Source organism: Equus quagga, chromosome 3 (assembly GCF_021613505.1).
Source record: "Equus quagga isolate Etosha38 chromosome 3, UCLA_HA_Equagga_1.0, whole genome shotgun sequence".
Classification (NCBI taxonomy): Eukaryota; Metazoa; Chordata; class Mammalia; order Perissodactyla; family Equidae; genus Equus; species Equus quagga.
In genome coordinates this window covers 110,908,246-110,929,220 of record NC_060269.1, presented here as the reverse complement: position 1 = coordinate 110,929,220, position 20,975 = coordinate 110,908,246, and positions in this window count along the sequence as shown.

Here is a 20,975-nt window from a genome sequence, read left to right as displayed (position 1 = left end):
AAAATATAATGTGATATCCTACAAAGGATCTTGAAACAGAAAAAAACATTCAGGTCAAACTAAGAGAAGATGAGCAACATACGGATTTTAGTTAATAATAAGATATCAATATTATTGGTTCATTAATTGTGACCAATGCACCCTACTAATATAAGATGTTGACAAGAAGGGAAACTGGATGTGAGGAATATGGGAAATTTTTTGCTATCTTTGCAATTTTTCTGTAAATCTAAAACTATGCTAAAATCAAAAGTTTATAATATATTAAAAGTTTAGTCCTGAAACTTGAAAATTACATTTTGTATAGTGCATTTCTGGATACAGGGACTTGTGAGTACATATATAGACTTCCAGTAGAAGGTGAGCAAGAATATTTCTTATTGACAGAGGATTGACCGCAATAGACTGTGTAATTAAAAGAATAATGTGAACAAAATATAAATTTCCATATATAGTTCAAAAAGATAGGATGAAGTCATCCTGCTAACAGTATATTCTGTTCAGGCCTGTGTCCCAGCAGCATTGAAGAAGAAATTTTATTATCTAGCATCTATTAGTCAACTTGATAGGAAATATACATCACAAAACATTAGCGTGGTGAGGATTTTCCTAAGTATTTTAGAAGTCATCAAGGTAAAATTAGTATTTTGTTGCACTGCTTGGAGGAAATAACATTTAGCTTTCACTGTCATTATCATCACTGGCAAGTCTTGTTTGATTTTGTTAACAATTTATTTTGTTAGAATATTAGTTGTTATTAGTCTCCTAAAGGGAAAGAAAGATCTATCTTTAGGGAGAAGCCATTTGAGATAGGAATATATGTGACAACAGAGATGTAATATATCAGATGGGAAACACGTTGATTTAAAAATAAGCATAGAAACTGTACCATAAGCTTCAAACATTTCAGATATCATAATCATTAATTCTTATGTATTCTATTTTTTACATTTCCTTTTTATCTCAAACTTAGACTAATCGCTCTGAAATACACACTTAATCAAATGCACATACAATCTTCGTAATTGTCAGCAACCTTATTACTACTGGCTAGGACTCTGTGTTCTTGATCAGTTACTATTTCTATAAAAATATTTAAGATAATTTATTATTCAGTTCAGCAAAATGGAATGGTAGTGCCCCCTTCCCAAATACCCATACCCACCCAACAGGTTACAAAATCATTAGGTGATTTTGCAATGAGTAGAATTTGTGAAACTTCTTGCTACACATCATGATGAGAAGAAGGTTCATAGAAGAATATAGTCTGGTGGGAAGAAAAGTGACTTTGTGAAAAATATCTATATTTTTTAAATAGCATCTCTGGGAGAAAAGGCGCCATTTGCTGAAATGCTTATATTTTGTTGCTGTTTTCACATCAACATCAATGGGTAAATATATATAATTTTAATGATCTAAAATGATATGACTTTCTTAGACATTGTGATTATTTCTGTGATTACAACATGGCAACTCAATATATAAAAACACATCTGTTGTTTCTAATTATACCTGTTCCTGAACATTTCCGTCATGCTAATTTCAGTTGCTGAGTGGAAATAATTGAATTTGCTTTTCCTTTCATTTCATATTTGTTTAAGCAAACACCTGGGGATTTCTGCCTATAGGAAGAAATATAATGAGATGATTCAAACATACAGCTTACAACAAAAACTTATTGTTTTCTCTTTTTTTTTTTTTTGCTGTTATTTATATAAAGTTCAAATTTCCCATTTCTTTCTCCAGAATTAAAACTGTTTTATCCTCTTCAGGTAGATGCTATTGGTGGAAAAAAATATTGAACACTGGAACTTAGGAGATTACCCAGAAAATGACTTTGATTAAATTTCATAGTAAGTAGAAGCTGAAAAAGTAGCATATTTACAACAAACTAGTTTTCCCTATTAGTTCCTGGAATTCAAGTGAATTCATTATTTCTCTTGAGACAACTTGTTTCAATGCCTCAGTGAATCATATTATTAATCAACCAGTTACACAGCTTACTATCTTCATCATTCTAGGCACTAAATATAATACGAATTTTGCTGTTGCTGAATATATAATCTAGTTGAGGAGACACATGATAACATATAATTGAACATACAAGACAGATAGATTATGTGATGTGTTTTATTATTAATTTTTGTGAGAGAGTTAAGCAGATTAGACCAGTGAAGCATAGCTTTAAGAAAGGGATGAATAAATATGTGGATTTTATAGAATGAATAAAGTTAAGATGGTTCCTGAGGAATGAAAAATATATTTCAAAAAATGAAAAGAGATGGTAGGCAAAGTAAGCATGGCCAGATATGACTGAGAAACTGACCCTACTTCTCCTACTTTTACCTGACATTCCAAATCAATGATACTGACAAGGACCTTAAAAACTTACACAGATATGTATAGAAGATCAAATGATTCTATTAGGTGGGATAATTATTAAAAAAAGCAAACAATCAAAAATCACATCTGTGCCTAGTAAAAATTTTAACTTTACCTGAAGCAGGAGATAGGAAGAACTGTTTATCTAATAAACGAGGGAGTATCAATCTTCTTGACCCATTTCACATTTCCCTCTTATTCTCTCTTTAAAAGTGTCTACTCCTTTTTACTTCATGATTAATTGTCAAGGTGACTGAGTAGCTCTTTCCTGAGTAGTATAAATGTCATTCACTTTATTTAGGTATGAGCTTCTCTTGAAACATGTTTGTCACCTCTTCTTAAAAGCTGAAAATCTCAGACTTCAATATTCTCACAGCCAGAGAATGATAAACTATCTCTCAAGAGAGCAACAGGGTCAAACTTGATCAAAATAGATTTCTAAAATTAAGTTACACATGGCAATTGGTATTTGTTGTTGGCATATCAGTGAAAAGTTGCTACAATATTCCACAATTAGGTTATTTTCGACTACATAAAACAATCCTTTGATGAAACAAAAAGCAGGAACTTCATTCATTTGAGCATGTTGCAATATCAATTCAACTCCAACTGCGTTAAGTAATTTACCTAAGAAAATTATACACTATTTGTGTTACTTAAAATGGAATTTTTGGTGCTGTGTTGTGACTTGCAGATCTTCCTTCAGAAATGAAGGACTTATTCACTAAGCTATTGGGAATGATGCTAGAGATGTTTTTCAGATACCTTCCTACTATGCAGACTGCATCATCTGAAGAGTTCCTGGACGTGGCCACACCTCTCTCCAGGGCATCCAACGACTGATCAATGCAGCAGTAAAGGTTGCTCCTTGCTCCATCTTGAAGTAACTCTGACGGACGTTCCCAGCTCTGAAGCTCCCTATGGAGTCAGCAGAGACCTTCACTGGGATTACAGTGCAGCTCAACCTCTCTCCCTGGTGAATTCTGCTTCCTTACCTCTCCTCCCAAAGCTGTTCATGCCAAATGTATTTCACAAAGATCTTCTATTTCTGAGTCAGCCTCCCATGGAGTCCAACATGCAAATATTTTAAAATATGTTCTCATATGTACACAATATTTCTTAACCAAATATCAAACCCATATTTCCAGCTTTCTATAGAGTCCTTACTTAAAAGTACCATATTTGCTTCAAATTCTTCGTGATCCAAGCATGCCCATCTCTTCAAGATGTATATAATGTTTATTACTGTTTCCTCTATTCCCTTCCTGAAGTTAATCTCCCTTCCTAGACATGCATGGAAATAAATGTACTATTAACTAAATGAGCCTCTGAAAATGTTGTTCATGTGAGGTTTGGCATAAAGTGATTTAATATGAACTATCTAACATTATTCTCCAATAGTTAGGGGATATAGAACAAGAAATTTACTTCAAGGAATTCCCTAGTTGCAGATTCATATTTGGCTCACTTTCCAAGACTGCATGTGAAGGACTTTTTCCAAATTACTTAAGACTAGTTTTTGCAAAGAAAAAAATGTCTACTAGAGAAATTCCCCATTCAACATTTATTCAATAACATTCTCATTGAATGCTTATAATGTTCTGGTAAGTATTATAATTTCTGGGATACAGTGAATAAAATAGACATGAACCTTACTTTATTAGTGCTATTAAGACAGTAAAATAGGCAATTGGCAAAGATGTACCAGGACCAGACTTACTTAGGAAGGCTTTATTAAGAAAATGCCATTGAGCTAAGATCTGAGTCATGAGAAGGGACCAGCCGTGCAAAGATCTGAAGAAAGATATGGAGAAGGAAGATTATGCATAATGTCTTTAAGAGGTGGGAATGACCTTGATGTATTAGAAGGATAAAAAGAAAGTCCCCATACTGGAGCATGAAAATAGGGTATTTTTACATCTCATTCTCTAAAAACAGACCTTGAGAAGAGAGTTAATGAGAAAAAAATTTGTTAAGGAAGTATTCCCAGGGCATAGAAATGTTAAAAGGGGTCTGAGGGGATCTGGGTAGAGTAGTAATATTATCCTCTAAAGAAGGAAAGCAGGATGTGAGTTGAAGAAAGAGAAGGAACTGAATTATATTTTATTTGATAGGATGCTTTTGAAGAGTTTTAATCAGAAGTGTAACATGATCAGAGTTGTGCTTTAAAATTACCCCTCTGCAGACTGATACAGAGAAAGAGAGAAAGAGCTAGAGAGAGAGAGAGAGAGAGAAAGGATTGCAGAAGACCAAGTCTAATAGCAGAGAAGTTGGTTGTAAGAGAATTGAAGTGATCTAGAAAGTGATGATGGTGGCTTAGTCAGTGGATGGATAGAGAGATAGGTAGCCAGATTCTTAACATATTTCAGTGTTTGATTTCATATGTTTTGCTGAGAGGTTAGATGTAAGATGTACAAGAAAGGAAAAAAAAATTAAAGATGATGCCTTGAATTTTGGCCTAAACAACTGGGTTGTGGTATTTACTGAGATGGATGATCCTTACAAAGAAATGAATTGAGTGAGAGAAAACCAAGAATTCTGGTTTTGGCAAGTGTATATGTCAAGTAGTCAGACAGATCCAGAAGTCTGGAGCTCAGAGAAAGATTTGAACTGGGAAATACATATTTTAGAGTAAGGCATAGTCGGCAAGTGTTTACAGTCATGACACTGGATGAGATTACACAGAAGGAGGGAGCCAAAATCAATGGGACACTTCAACATTCAGAGGTCTGAGAGAGGAAAATTGCCAGTGAGGAGGGAAGGAAAAGTAAGGAGTATAAAAGACTGAAAAAAGCATTTGAGGAAGCAGGACATAGACAACAGTGACAAATGCTATTGAACGAACAGAATAGGTGCATATTTGAATGCTGTCAGAATTTTGAAGCAGCACAGCAAGATGCCCAGTATTAGGCTCAGACCTGTTAAAATGCCAGGGTCTATACAGCTAACAAACTTTTATTTGTGCAGTTATTCTCCTCTCTTACCGTCATTCTACTTAAAGATGGCGAGGAGGACCCTAATGATGAATTATTTGGTGCATCCTCTCTTACCTTTAATTAAATAGTAAATTCTGGTGGTCATGAGTCATTGCAAATAGTGTTTTTTCACTATGCCCCTAAGATTTAAAAAAGAATATATCTATGCTTACAGTACCCTAAACGTTCTTTGATACATTTCATTACCTTTATTGGGGTTTCTCTTCCTCACTTTTAAAAGAATGGTGTCGTGTAGAGGCTAAGAGCATAGGACCACAGTTAGACAGCCAGGGTTCCAAACTCCTCGCAGCCACTTTCTAGTTGTATGATCTATGCCTCTCTTCTCTGCCTCAGTGCTTTCATTGTAAAGTCAGGAAACGAATAGTGTCTATTTTATGGGTTTTGTGAGGATCAGTAGAATTAATATGTGAAAAGCCCTTGGGATATTGCCTGGCATATGGTATTTGCTACCATTTTATTATTGCCTAGAAAAATTCCTAGTCATTATCTCCTGGATTCCCTCCTAAGAACTCTTTTCTGACAGACTTGGAAAGCATCAATCACTCCCCCCTCTGTGCGACCACTGTATTTTCACTCGTACGTCACTCTTTTCCTGCTCCAGTTCTTCCCCGGTTCTCTCTCCCACCACACAATGAGCTTCCTGAAGCCAACATCATAGTTTACACAGCCTGTGTTCCTGCAACAAAATGATGCGCCAAGCACACGCTGCACCAATAATCAGCATTCCTGGCTGCCTGGCGGGATCACTGAGGGGAGCTCTCAAAACATGCATGCTCTTAGATTAGGATTCAATAGGAAATTTGGAGTTATTTTTAGAAGGTTTAACTATATGATTTTCATGCTCTGGCAAGTTGAGTTTCTCTCTGGTAGGCACAGAATAAATAGGTAAATAAATGAATGAGCTATACTTTCTTTTAGCTTACTATTTATAAGGGGAAACATTCTTACTTTTGATTCATTCTGAGTGCCTTATAGAAAAATTGCATTTATTGATGGAAATGAACAGCTATATGTGAGCTGAGTTATGTAAAAACTTTTTTATATTTGAATACTATTATGTACCACTTTTCAACTTTCTTTGATAAACTCTAAATAATCACGTATAATGCCTTTGGATTTATTTATGAGGGTCTCTGGGTGTGATTCACCACCCTAACAAAAGAGAGTTCAGTCTTGCAGAGGAGAACTTCAAATGTACAGGAGAATTTTTCCCAAGCCTTGAATATGTTCTTACTTCCAGAAGTTCCTCATCTGAATGTGGCAATTTATGGTTGTCTAATGTATCCACTGGTCAAGGTAGTTAAAACATATAATATGTTCCTTATTATCTCTAGGTTTCTAAAGAGGGAAAGAGTATATTTAGATAATATGAGAAGAAAACTTCATCGGGGAAAAAACATTTAAAAATAAATCGAGAATGCAGTTAAAACCAAATCTCTCACTGAAACTGTCAAATTGTGTGTCATGAACAATAGCACTCATAACCATGAATTTACCTTATTGTTGAAGATAGAAATATATTTTGACAGATATATTCTGATATTATTAGTAGTTTTAGTAGCTTTCTTATTACACCTGATCTATACAATTTTTGTTTGTTTGTTTTATTGGCCAAATTTTCCATTGTAGTTTTCCAAAAGTTTTTGTATGGAAACATACACATACACACACACATCTGTGTTGTTGTGTTTTTTTTTTTTAATTTACAAACAGAATATGAACAGTTAATGTCGTTTGGTCATCAGGTTGAAGTAAATGTTTCTGCACCTATAGTGGCCTTGGGACTGAAAGATATATTGAACGGAGGTATCTTCCTGGAGTTCTAGAACAAGTGTACCTTATCCAAAGACAAATGGTACTTAGCAATTTATCACCTACATGAAGAACATGAGCGAAACCTTACCTCTTCTCTGAACTGTACTTACCCCCCATGCATTCATTATTTCTCGTATTTTCTCATTAACTGAAATTTCTACTTATCTTTATACTATAATTGAATATTTAAATGATACACATTGTTTTATGTTTTGTATTCAAATCTCTCTGGTTATTTTTAATAGCAGATATTTTAAACATCTCCTCACTCCAAATATTTTTTTTTGAGGAAAAGATATTTAATAAGATGTTTTTTTCATTTGAAAATCACTTGCTGTGTTATATTTAAATACTTAAAATCAACAAGCTCACGAATGTTTAACATTTTTCTATGGGACTTCTGGAGCATTCGATTCAGGTTGACCCCATGTTTTCCTCAAATATTGTTGCAAAAATTTTTACTAAAAAGTTTTTAAAGGATCTTTCATGACAAATTCCTGGAACACATTCGTTTATTTGGCCTTTAGCTTTTTGAAAAAATACGTCTGTAAGGAAAGTCACTGAGATTGGGGGTACAATCACAACTACCTTTGAGTTTCATTCAAATTTTTCACCACAATGGTTTTTCATCCCTCTCTTTTATAAAGCTGGAAGCAAATTTCCTGGAGCTGAAAATTCACATAGGAGACCCATTTGCTCTTATGCTCTCAAAGTGGATTCTGTTAAATCTTGATCTAAAAGTAAAGTTTTAACGAATTAACCATTATGAGCATGCAGCCCCTGCTCTAAGCTGGCAGTGTAACTTGTAATTTTGTTTACGTATTGTTTACTGTTGGTTAAAGTCCTGGATTTTGTCCAATAGAGTTTCAAATAATTTCTGTCCAATAGACAATAATCCCAAATGTTATATATTTAATTCTCTGCAGTCATTAATCAGTTTTGTATCTAACCCAGTTTTCTAGTTCCCCAAAATACCTAGTTTCTCAAAATGCTGTTTCAACCAACTTTGACATTTACCGGTTTCCTAGTTAACAAATTGAAAATATTTTCCATATATATTATTCTGTATTTGGAAAAATAGTTATAAGCATATTACTACTCTTCACACATCTCAAATGAGTATGATGGCACTTTTTTGTTTATTTCACAGAACAGTTTAATGTGATCTTGACGTGTAGGCCCCAGAAAGCCTCAATAGACCATCTCACTGACAATGAGACAATTAAAAATTAAACTGTGTATTCCCAAGATCAATCTTTATGGTAAAATTTTATGAGTCAGATTCTCCTTTGTGTATCTTTCCCAGTTGGAAAGTGCCATGAGAAGACACAGTTCATGCCAGTGTTATTCTCGTGTACTCTGAAAATGTCAAGTGATTGATGGATAATGGACTCTTTCACTTATCTTCCTAATGGCTAAAAGATTATTTGTGGTCTAGAGTAACATGGGAAATAATGGGCTATATTATACCAGCTCATAGATAAACTTAAAACACAAGTCTCACCCAATTTCAAAGAGTTACTATGTAATTGCATCAATATTTTAGGATAGTGTACATTTGAATTTTGTTCTTGATAAGAAGTCAAGCAGCAATAAAGGATTAATTTCTATTTCTCCTATACTTTATTATTGTTGCAAATTAGTGAGCTATTCTTTTGGAAAAAGAATGAAGCAACGTGTAATTTTTGTTAAATAATTGGTTTTCTTAAATCACATGGCTGTGTAAGTATTTATGCTTATTTTCTTCCACTCCTGCACATTACTTAGATGTCCTTGGAAGAAAGGCAGCTAAATTGGAAACACAGGTGAACTTCTAAGATAAATTTTCAGGTAAATCCAGAAAACAGTAGGATAAAATCTTGAGTTATTTTAACTTTTACTGCAGGGACTAATTGACTAGGCAGCGGTGCTTTTTTGAAATAGATTTTAAAACACAATGTCCTTGTTTTTCCTTTCATACCATTCCTCATGTTTGAGTTATGCATCGTTGGTAGTGTTTTAAGCCATAGCCTCTACACCTGGTCTTTATTGCATGCTTTATTGCATACTTGAATGGCATTTTTCAAAGCCTGGAGGTTTTTCATATTTCCTTTAGTGAGATTTATGCAATAGAATTTGTAGAGTCAGAAAAAAGGAATCAAGAAAAGAGAGCTGATGACTCTATTTAATGTAACCTTTGATTGCCACAGGCTAACTCAGACCTAAGAAAAAATCAAGTACTCAACGTAAATCAATGAAGCTTTAAATTCTTTTTTTTAAAATTCTCTGTTGAAGTTCCAATTCCACCAGCCTTCACAAGTGGCTGCTTGTGATGCCAGAATGGCTTCTAGTCTCTTTTCCTCTCTCAATATCAAGGGCAACTTATTTAAGGAAATATGCCTATCATAGTTACAGAATGCCCAAAAAAGTATTTATTGGATGAAAGGGCAATGTAAAAAATCCTGAGCAGTCCTCAGGCTGTAAGACGGGCAAGTGCCCTCCAGTATCTGAGGCAATCAATAAACTAGGATTGCTTCCACTAAGAGTTGCATATTTCACAGGCATCATGGTATAATTGTAAAGCACAAAGATATTAAAGCCAGACAGGCACAGATTTTTAATCCCATCTCTGTGTGGCTATGGGCAAGTTACTTGGCCTACTGGGTTTTAGTTTCCTCTTATGGAGAAAGAGAATGTGACCTTGGAAGGTTGTTGATAGATTAGAATAATGGATCCAGAGCACCTGGAACATAATAGTCATTCTATAATAGCTATTAGGAAAAATTATCCCATCCCAAGTGGAAAGAGCCATCTTCATTTTTAGTTGCTGTTGGATATCCTAACTGATTCATGTTCCTTTGGTCTCACAAGGTAACCTTGCTCTTTCAGCCTTGCTACTTTTTCTGTGAGAAGTTTATATCATGTTCTCCCAGGACCTGACACAGGAGCTGTTTTTCTATCAAGCCTTAATGCTAAGCTCAGTCCTCTCCTCTGCTGACCTTCTCTGTTTTTTCTGAACTGAAGTTTTATATTTCAAATCTGTGCCTAATCAGGGTGGAAAGAGCTGGAAATACAATGCCGAGTAAGATATGATCCCTGTACTTGGGATCTTCTAGTCTCCCATGCAGTAATTCTCAGGTCCATTGTAGAGTGCTTCCAGCAGGGTCCAGGGATCCTAAACGCCAATAGTATCTCTGGTGGATTGATTTACACAAATTGTAATGATCTTAATTTCATTGCATCTCAGACTGTTAAAATAAATTTTTAAAATAAAATCCCACTAGCATATAACTGACTATTGAGAACTAGAAACAAAATCTAGTGCCCTCTTCCTCTCCCAACACTTCCACCTTTAAACTGATGTCACAAATGAATAATAAGCCATTTATTACACAAATGTTTACTGGCAAGCTACAGGAGTGCTAGGAATACGGTAGTGACTCAAACAATAGAACACAAAATTTGAGCCTTGGCCTTTTATGGAGCATGTGTTGTGTGGTCCGCCATATCTAGGTTGTGTGAACTATTTTTTTTGGAGGCATTTCTTTCTCTGTTCTCAAATTCTTTTCTTCAGAAATCATCAATTGTCTGCTAACTGGGCATCATTGCAAGTAATATAATCATTCCTCAGAAATTTCAGATCTCTTTCTCAAGGCACAGGCAAGACCCAAAGTACTATTTAGGTCAGAACGACCACCTCAGGTTCGAATTTTATCCGGGACATTTATTATCCTTTATTTTTGAGCTAGAAACCTGGCCTGAAGCACAATGCAACAAAGGGAGAGTGTGGTTTTTATTTTCATCCTGGGAACAGAATGTCAGTTTCTTTTCTTTTCTGCCTGAAGCCATTTATTCACTTCACTTAATAATTAACCCCTTCAGGAGAACCAAGAAGGAAAAGCAAAAACAAAAACATTTCAAGGGTAAAGCTGTCAGTTGTTCTATCAGATAGTTAATAATTTGGTCAGCAGAAGGTGGATCCACTGAAGAGCTACAGCTGTAAAGGCTATTTTACAGAACGGAAACAGAGAGCTCAAGGGTAACCGAGACGTGAGTTAAAATCTTGGCTTTGCCACGTGGTTGCTGTGTAGCCTTGGGTAAATTTCTTGTCTGCAGGAGGCTGAAATTTTCATATCTATAAAATAAAAATAATATTGCTTATCATATAGGTAGTTTGGGGGCAAATGAATGTCATAAGCAATACACCAAATACTGTGACTAGAAGATGGCAAATATTCAGTGAGTAGTAATTGTTCTCCTTGTTATTATCTCTAATAAAAAGTTTGGGCATAAGAGAATCAATACATCAAAGAAAGTATTTAAAATGTGAGTAGTGCTGTGGAAATTTAGAAGAAGAGGTAGCATTTTTGCTGGACCTGAAAAATTGGATGTGGAAGGATCCTTCCAGATTTCTCTACTTACTAGAATTTTTCTCTCTCTCAATCTGACAGGGAATGTTGAGGAAATCTTTTTGGAAAATTTGCATTATAGGTTTCTTCCCTTTTGGATAAAATAACATAGATAAAAATAACATTTAAACTCATAAAATCATCATTTGACTGACACTTGTTCATATGGCAAAAATTGGTTCAGATGAGAAAAACTTAGATATATAAAGTTAAGGAAAACAATATTCCCAAAGCTTTGCTTTCTCATGGATAAATTCTGTCACTTATTTGCAAAATGTCACAAACTTTTTAAAATGTTATATATGCACATTTAAATAAAATTCAATTTCTTGTCTATTAATGTGTAAGAATAAAGTAATATAGAATAAATCTTCCTCTAAAGAGAAAATAATATACTATTGCCCTTAACAAATAGAATGCCTTGAAACCTACTCGTCCTCATTTCACACTTTGCAAAGTCAGCTTCAAAACATCCAGTCTAGTCTCTATAATATGAATAAATGACATTTTAAAATATAATACATGACAGCTGAATGAAAACACATACACACACATACACACACACACATATTGAAAGTGTATTCTTTCACACTAATTCCTCTCCACTGAAGAGGAGTCTGATAAGAGTTCCTATGAACAGTCACTAAGAGGTGCAATTGAAGAACTGTACTTACCACCTTTCTCCCTTAATCATACTTTATTAAGACTTGACATTGTATGAGGGTTCCCCTCTCTCCACACCCTCATACACTGGGGGTGGCAGTGCAAAGTGGTGCAGCCACAATGGAAAATAGTATGGAGATTCCTCAAAAAGTTAAGAATAGATCTACCATATGATCTAGCTATTCCACTGCTGGGTATTTATCCAAAGAATTTGAAAACACGAATGTGTAAAGATACATGCACCTCATGTTCATTGCAGCATTATTTACAATAGCAAAGACTTGGATGCAACCCAGGTGTCCATCAAGGGATGAATGGATAAAGAAGATGTGGTGTATACACACAATGGGATACTACTCAGCCATAAGAAACAATGAAATCCGGCCATTTATGACAACATACATGGAACTTGAGGGCATTATGCTAAGTAAAATAACTCAGAGGGAGAAAGTCAAATATTGTATGATCTCACTCATAAGTAGAAGACAAAAATGACAACAAACAAACACACAAAGACAGAGATTGGATTCGTGGTTACCAGAGGGGAAGTGGGGAGGGTGGAGGGCAAAAAGGGTGATTAGGCACATGTGTATGCTGATGGATAGTAATTAGTTTTTGGATGGTGAACATGATGTAATCTACACAGAAATCAAAATATATAATGATGTACACCTGAAATTTATATACTGTTATAAGCCAATGTTACTGTGATAAAAAAAAAGACACTATTGGTCATGTAGGACAAGCTTTGCTTGTTCCCTAACATTGTATTTCTTTCATTGTCATTTACTATTTCAAATCATTTATAAACTCATGAAGATGAGATGAAATATAATGCCTGGAGTGGATAGGGAAGAAATTTTTTGCTAATGTAATCTTGTTATCTTTTCTCATTCAGTAGGAAACGAAGTGTTGCCTTTACCTTTGGGCAACTGGGAGCTATACTAAGCCTCTGAAGTTTGAAATATTGTCTTGGGTTTCTATCTGTGAAAATATTAACTGTGAATGCTAAAGCTGGAGGGTTGAAAATGTTTCATTGAAATTCTTGGGGAAAAAAGGGTCTGTGATCAGAAGAATCTCACTTCTCTTGACTCAAACACAGCCTAAGAATCTGAGGAATCTAGGTGTGTAAAAGCTATAGACTTATCCAGATCAGGATGCCAACATAAGTACCAAAGAAACTTTTGCCTTATAACAATTTCACGAGATCTCTGTTACCCCAGTTTTGCTGCTGTGGAATTTGAAGCTTAGAAAGTTTTGGCAAATTAACAAGGTGACACAACTGATAAGTGATCACAAAAACTCTCCTTGACTAAACTTTACTCAGGCTCCTCGGAACCTTCTTCTCAACTAGGCCTGGACTCAACTAGGCCACAGCCTCTGTCCTGCTGGTCCTGCATAGTCCAGTTTTAGCAAGAATCTCACCAAACCAGTTTAGAGACAACTCCCCACCCTTGATATCTACTCAAATTCCTCATTCCTTGCCGCTAATGTACAAATCCTTGGCCTACCTTCAGCAAGTATCCTAAGTCAGTTTAACAAGAATTCCCCCTACCCTTGATTTCTCAAGGGTAGCCCACACCTCCAACTGTCTCCTTGGCTATATTCCCTTTTCCTTGTGGTATTCAGAATTGAGCTTGATCTCTTTCCCCTGTTGTCATAGTCTTGACACCTATGACAATGGTCACAATAGTCTGAAATAAAGTCTTTTTTTTCCTTTTACTGTTTTAAGTGCCAGAATAATTTTTTCTTTAACAGTGGCAAAACCAAGACTGGAATCAAGTCTGCTGAACTCAAAGTCTTTGTTCTTTTCTTTAAATTATTATATCTCAACATTTGATACTTTTATTCACTAGTACTGAATTTTTCTTCTGTTAGCTAGAGTTATATATACTACTAGTTAATATATGTATACAAGAGCTTTAAAATCATTTTCAGAAACACTAGGTCTACCATATGTGTATTTGGCCTGCTAAAAATTCATTCAGCCCACCCCTGTTTATCAATAGCTCCCCTTAATCCACACCTCCTACTGTTCCTTGTTCTAATACACTGAGACAACACTAGCAACTGCCTGCAGCAAATATGCTCAGAATTCATACAGACAAGCAGCGAATAGAATGTGGACTTAGAAGTGGTTTGAATTTCTTTTGGGCTTGCTGCTTTCTTCTTGTTCGGCCCCTGCCTGACTCCCATCAATCTCAGCTCAATTTCATTTATGCTTTTGGCATTTTGACTACATTTGTCATCACAGCTGATAAAGGCAGAATTTATATGATTATTCTGATTTTGCAACTTTACTCAATTTGAAGTCAAATCTATTATACAATATGCAAAGGAATATGGCCTCAAAATGCAAATTGATAGCACTTGGTACTATCCATCTTGAGCGAGAATGAGCTGTCCGCCACTGGATAAGAGTTCACATTAGTATTACAAAAATTCACAAGGCATTCACCACGGACTGGGCCAAAGTTCTGTTCAGCATTGAATTCGGGGCTGAAATCTCCATTTCAGCCTGGAGGCAGTCTCACCAGTGTTTAATGATTTTATTTTCAGTTTCAGTACAAACATCCTCAAGTTTTAAAGGCTAATCTTCCTGAAAACATTCAAAAGCAGATTTCATCAGAAAATATTTCTTCTTATTCACAGTTATATGGAGAGCAAATATGGCACACACCGCTTTTCATATAAATGAGGAAGATGTCTTATTCCAAGAATGGACCACTCAGGTTAGACTGAGTGTAATGCAAACACTGATACACTGATGAGTGATCGAGCAGTTGGTTTCTTTCTTACTTCCTCTTTTTATTAATAGTTCAAGAGTGGTTTGGAAAACAGGGTGGTAGACAAATATATTAGATATTGCATTATGGGAGAAAGTGTATAGAAAATAGAAGGAAAAGTTTCATGTTTAATGTAGAAAAGGAAAAGAATTCTGAAAGAACAAGAATATATTGATAGTGTCATGAACCAGCACTCCCTGTACACATCAAAACTTCCAAATATTTTCTGATGACAATTCTTAGATACTTAACCACAGAGTTTTTGACTTTCTGTTTTCTCAGGGAATGCTTTTGGAGATCACAGAAACATTAGTTCTCTAACAGACAATTTGAACTAATTCTATATGACTGAAGGGCATTAAAATCAAACTGGCTGTCAAAAAAAGTAAAATGTTGTAAAAGTGTTAAAACTAATCTTTGATTGTTATAATTAGTGAGGCTTGGATTTGAAACAATTATTTTGCCCTGGACTGCCAAACACCGAGAAATGCCATTGAAAATCCTTTGTGCTTCTTCTTCCAGTTTCCAGATTTGCATCTCTAAAAACATTTAAAAAATTGCTGGGGCTTGATATTAGATAGTGAGTGCTAGAGATAATGGTATTACAATATCATATATAACTTATATAGCTTAATAACCATGTTGTTTTTTTCCCCTCCTTCTCTTCTCCCTTTCCTCCATATCTCCTTCTCTCCCTCCCTCCATTTCTCCCTCCCTCCTTCCTCCCTCCCTTCCTTTTCTCCTTGCTCTCTTTCCTTCCTTCCTTCCTTTCTTTCCTTATTCTTGAGAAATAAGAGTAAAATTGATATACACTCTCTCAATATGGAATTTTTTCATGTAATATAAGTTGCATTGACAAAGCTTCCTAAGGAAAGCCTGAATCTGAAATGACGTTTCTTTCACTTACCAAGTTTTAATCATTCATCTTATACGACAATATAAATACAAAACCAAAAAATAAATATTGTTATTTATATATGTATTTAAAAATATATCAGTACAGAAAAATATGTATTCTTTTAAAAAAAGGAAGTATCTATAGTTTTGTATCACTGTAGATATTTGCAGATGAATCTTTGGAAAAACTGCAAATCAAATACAGTTCTCCTTTTTTTTTTTTGAGGAAGTGTAGCCCTGAGCTAGCATCCACCACCCATCCTTCTCTTTTTGCTGAGGAAGATTGGCCCTGAACTAACATCTGTGCCAATTTTCCTCTATTTTATATGTGGAGCTCCTGGGTTGGCCCCAAATCAGGTTTTCTTTTCGAAGCCACATTGGTATTTTGTCTCTGCTTCATTTTCAGTTCTCGTGTTGTCACCATTGAATGCCTAACCTCTCTTGTTCACAGAGAGCGTTATTGCTCTTCCTGGTGCTCTCCTGAATCCTTTACTGCCTTTTTTTCAGTTTGTTCCTCTGAAGAGAATCCATTAAATAGCAGTTCCCTAAAGATTGAAAAAGAAAGTCTTTATTTTTGAAAATTTACAAAACTACACAAATTCCTTTAGAAGAAAGAATTTGGGTCATAGGCGCAGAAATGAATACCCTCAAATGGAAGAGTCCCAAGTATTAAAAGGTAAACTAGATTTTAGCATACGGATGTCTTTCCTTACACAAAACCAGACAATTGCAGGTTTGAGCAGCTTATTATATAGTCATTGCTGCCTCTTCAATAACTCATTTTGATATTTTGTAATTTGCCAAAATGTGCCTTTGTGATCCCACAGGCTCTTAACTACTTTGTAATGAGTGTGTATGAACAGATGGAAAATGTTTTCAATTTCAGAGAAAACCACTAATGGATGTCACCAGCAATTAGAAAAGCTCAGGTGGCTTCATTTTCCAAGGAAAGGTATTGTCATAAAACTCTTCATTTTTTAATGAAATGTTTGCTCATTTATACCTAGATGGTAATTTAAGACTTCACAAGTCTAAACAGATTAGAACTATAGTTGGAAATTATTCAGTGCTAAATAGCCCGGAAATCCAATCTCAAGAATCTCACCTGAAAACAGTAATGGCAATCCAGGTCATTTGATTAGAACAACATGAATTACTATAAAAACAACTCCCCAAAGAAGTGGATAAAGGAATTTAACTAAAAAGTCAGATACATGCTTGAGCTTTGGTGTTTATCCCTCTTTTAAAGTAAAAAGAAGTATACCTTCTGTCCTCAGTTCCATCCTAAGCAAATACATATTTTCAAAGAAAAACACATTGAAGGAATGCTTATAACAGAGGTTGTTCCCAAAATATGGTCTATCTGATGTCCAAAAGATATTTACTAGCTCTCCAAAATGCAGAACCACATCAAAGGAATGATTATAACAGAGATTGTTCCTAAAGTATAGTCTATCTTATGTTCAAAAGATATTTAGTAGTTCTCCAAAATGCAGAGCCACTAGTTGAATTAAAATTCACACCAGTTTCTTCTCTTACAAGACTCTTAGTCTAATGTCGTGTGGAATAAACAGGCAGACTTTTGGTCCAATTAATTTATTTTGGGCCATTGTTACCCTCTCTTTTACTTAGTAAAACTTTGGGCAAAAATAAATGCAATGCCATCTGTGCAATGATTGATCTAGCATGTGTTTATTTATTTAGAGCTCCACCAACAGGAATTATTTATAAGCTCGTTAGGAAAGAATGGAGGTGGCAATTAAGTTCTAGCAAAGCAAATTCTTACAATTTTAAAGAGAACTTCATAGTTCCATTTCTTCCTTACTTGGATATGAAGTATTCAACATATATTTTGGGTAAGTTCGTTCCTCTTATCATGGAAAATAGGTGGGCCAATACCATCCAGAGTGCTGACACTATGCTACTTTTAGTGTCATGAACATCATGTGAAGGTGATTACATCAAAACCAAAATTATTGACACTAATATATGTCTTGTAATAAAAGTGCTTCAGTACAGAAAAAACAAGTTTAAAAATCTCTGAGTCTAAGGGGTATGTCAAATGCCCATTGGAGTTTCTTTTTATTTTATTTCACCATGGAGACAAACCACCCGACTGTAGCACTTCTGAGACCAAACTGCAGAGTAGCAGCAATGCAGCAGTTTTGTAGCAGAAATGTGCATGAACAAAGTTGCTGCTTTTAAAAATGGAACTGCTCTAAGGATATCATCTGTTTTGTTCTCATTGACCTTTATGTATGGATTCATATGTTTAGTATAATTTCCTAAACAAGATCAATGGCATGCATTTCAATTAATTTCCTCTTTGTTATAGATGTCAGGAAGTTCCCATTTGTGGTTGCATTCTTTACCCAGAGATTATTGACGTAATTTTCCTATCTTCACTCTGCAACTTTTATAACTTGGTTTTGGCTTTCATTATTCTGATCAAATAGCTGTTGGTCACATTGTAACTATTATACTTTTTTAAATATCAAATCAAATCACCTTTCAATCATTTGTTTATATAGATATGGCTTTAAGTATGAATGAATTGTTCATAATAAGATGGTCTTGCTCTTCTCATCGTATTTTAATCCTACCTTAGCATAGAAGATAGAATTCCATTATAATATGGCTCAACAATGAAGGGTTGTAACTAATTCATGAGTTAAATCATTGTCACTAAATATAGCCGTCTGCATTAGAGTCACTTGTGAAATTTTTGGCCTGTATGAAGGGTTGCGTTGATGTCTGACTTTGAATATTAATGTTATTAAAATGTGTAACTTTCATCCAGAAGGACAGAAGTCCTTTATACTCAAACGCATGTGCACACACATATATAACTATCTTTGTCACACATAAGATAAATGAAAGATTAGATATTGCAGAAGAAAAGATTAGTAAATCTAAAAAGATAGTTATAGGAACAATCCAAAATGACACAGAGACAGAAAACCTGTGGAACAATTTCAAGTTACCTAATATACATGTAACTGGGGTTCCTGGAAACAGAGGAGGGCAGAAAGTATTTGAAGTAGTAATGGCTGGAATTGTTCCAGTTTTATGAAAATGATAAATCTACAGATTTAAGAATGTCTACAAATCCCAAACAAAGAAATTTGAGGAGAACTACCCCGAGTTATAGCATAATCATATTGTTCTGAAACATTATGCACAGAGGAGCAAAGATAGAGGGATGATGGCAGATTTCTCATCAGAACAATGCAAGTGAAAAGACAATAGAGTAGTGTTTCTCAATCTTGTTTTCATTATTATCCTCACTCAGAAGACTTTTTAAATACTTTTTTTCCTAGGCACTCCTGCCTGATAAGATCTCAGTACCACAGATATGCTCTATATCTGTTCAATATATACAGATACACAGATACACATGCTGGTATCTGTTCAATACCATAAAACTCACTGTACTGTGACTCTTTTGAAGGACACAAACCATTGTAATATGGCATTTGTCACCTGCCTCAAGAATCAGTTTTCACTTCAGTAAGGTTTATATTGCCCCACTGAGGATGCATACAGAAAGTAACATCTTGAAAATAATGGGGGAAACTGTCAACTTGAAATTCTATACCCAGAAAAAATATCCTTCACAAAACCAAGGAATAATAAATACTTTTTCAGATACAAAAATGCTGAAAGATTTCATCACCAGAAGAACTCTAGTATAAGAAATATTAAGGTAAGGGCAGAGGGAAAGTAATACCAAATCAAAATCTGGATGCATACAAAGGAATAAAGCACAGGAGAAATGGCAACTGCATCTGAAAATGTAAAGACTTTTTCTGTATTAGTTACATCTCTTTAAAAGATAACTGACTAAAGAAAACTAGTAATGTTTTGTGGGGTTTGCAACTTCACTCCAGTGGAAAGAAATAGAGAATAAGAATTAAAAATACTCAAAATAATGGCCATTAGTAAGTGGTATGAAGAGAATAGAATGATGTAATGGTTTAGTAATTGACCACAAAGAATGGAGGCAGGCACTTGTGTGGCTTGATAAAATTCTCTCTGAGAAGCTGAGGGAGTCAGCCATAGGGAAATTCTAAGGTCAGAATGTAGCAAGTTGTGGTATAGTGATGAAAGATAGAATTCAAAATGTAAGCAGAAGCCTACAAGTCTTTGCAGCTCAGAAATAGGATTTGGGATTTTATTCCAACTGTAATCCTTAGCCAATAGAGGATTCTGTCTAGATAATTTATATGGTATGATTTACATTATTAAAAATTGACTAAATTTTCTATGCATTAGATTCTGAAAACATTGAAATATGTCAAGGTTTCTCTTGCATATTGTCTAAGACCTCTTAAGTTCTCTACTCTAGGAAGAGAGAAATACGTGATTAAACACTGTATTTCATAATGTCTTAAGACATTACTCTCATGTCTTAATATAAGAACAGGGGTAACAAGATCTGCACTCTCCCTTGGGAGAACATGAAGATTTTATAGAAGAAGTAATCATTGAGGTCAATCAGAATGATGATTAGGTGTCAACTCCGCAGAAAGAATGCAGATTGGAGGGAGTGTTCAAAAAAGGAGTAACAATATTCAATAAGTATCTGGGGTTGAAAGGACCTTATCTTAGAAAAGAAAAAGAGGAATGAGGGGAAAAATAAGTAGGGATTAGGCTTTAAGGGAATATTATTTTGATACGTTTCATGATTGAGTTTGACATACTCCAGGTATTATAGCATCATGGTTTAAATCTAAGCCTATGCATGCAACCATCTAAAGAGCATATTCTCTTAACTCCCTGTTGATTATCGTACACATTAATCACCTGAGAATGTGGCCATTGATCTTTCATTACTGTTACTCCAATACTAGTATACAGCTTTCATATCAAAACCCCGTGTTGGACTCTATACCAGAACCTTATCGCAAGATCAAAGCTAAATCCTCTTATACTGTCTAAAGAACATGTCGCTTAAACATAGCTTATCACATAACACAAAGACACAATCTTATCAATTATCTATTAGACATTGCACAGATAACTGAATATACTTACTCATATTTTTG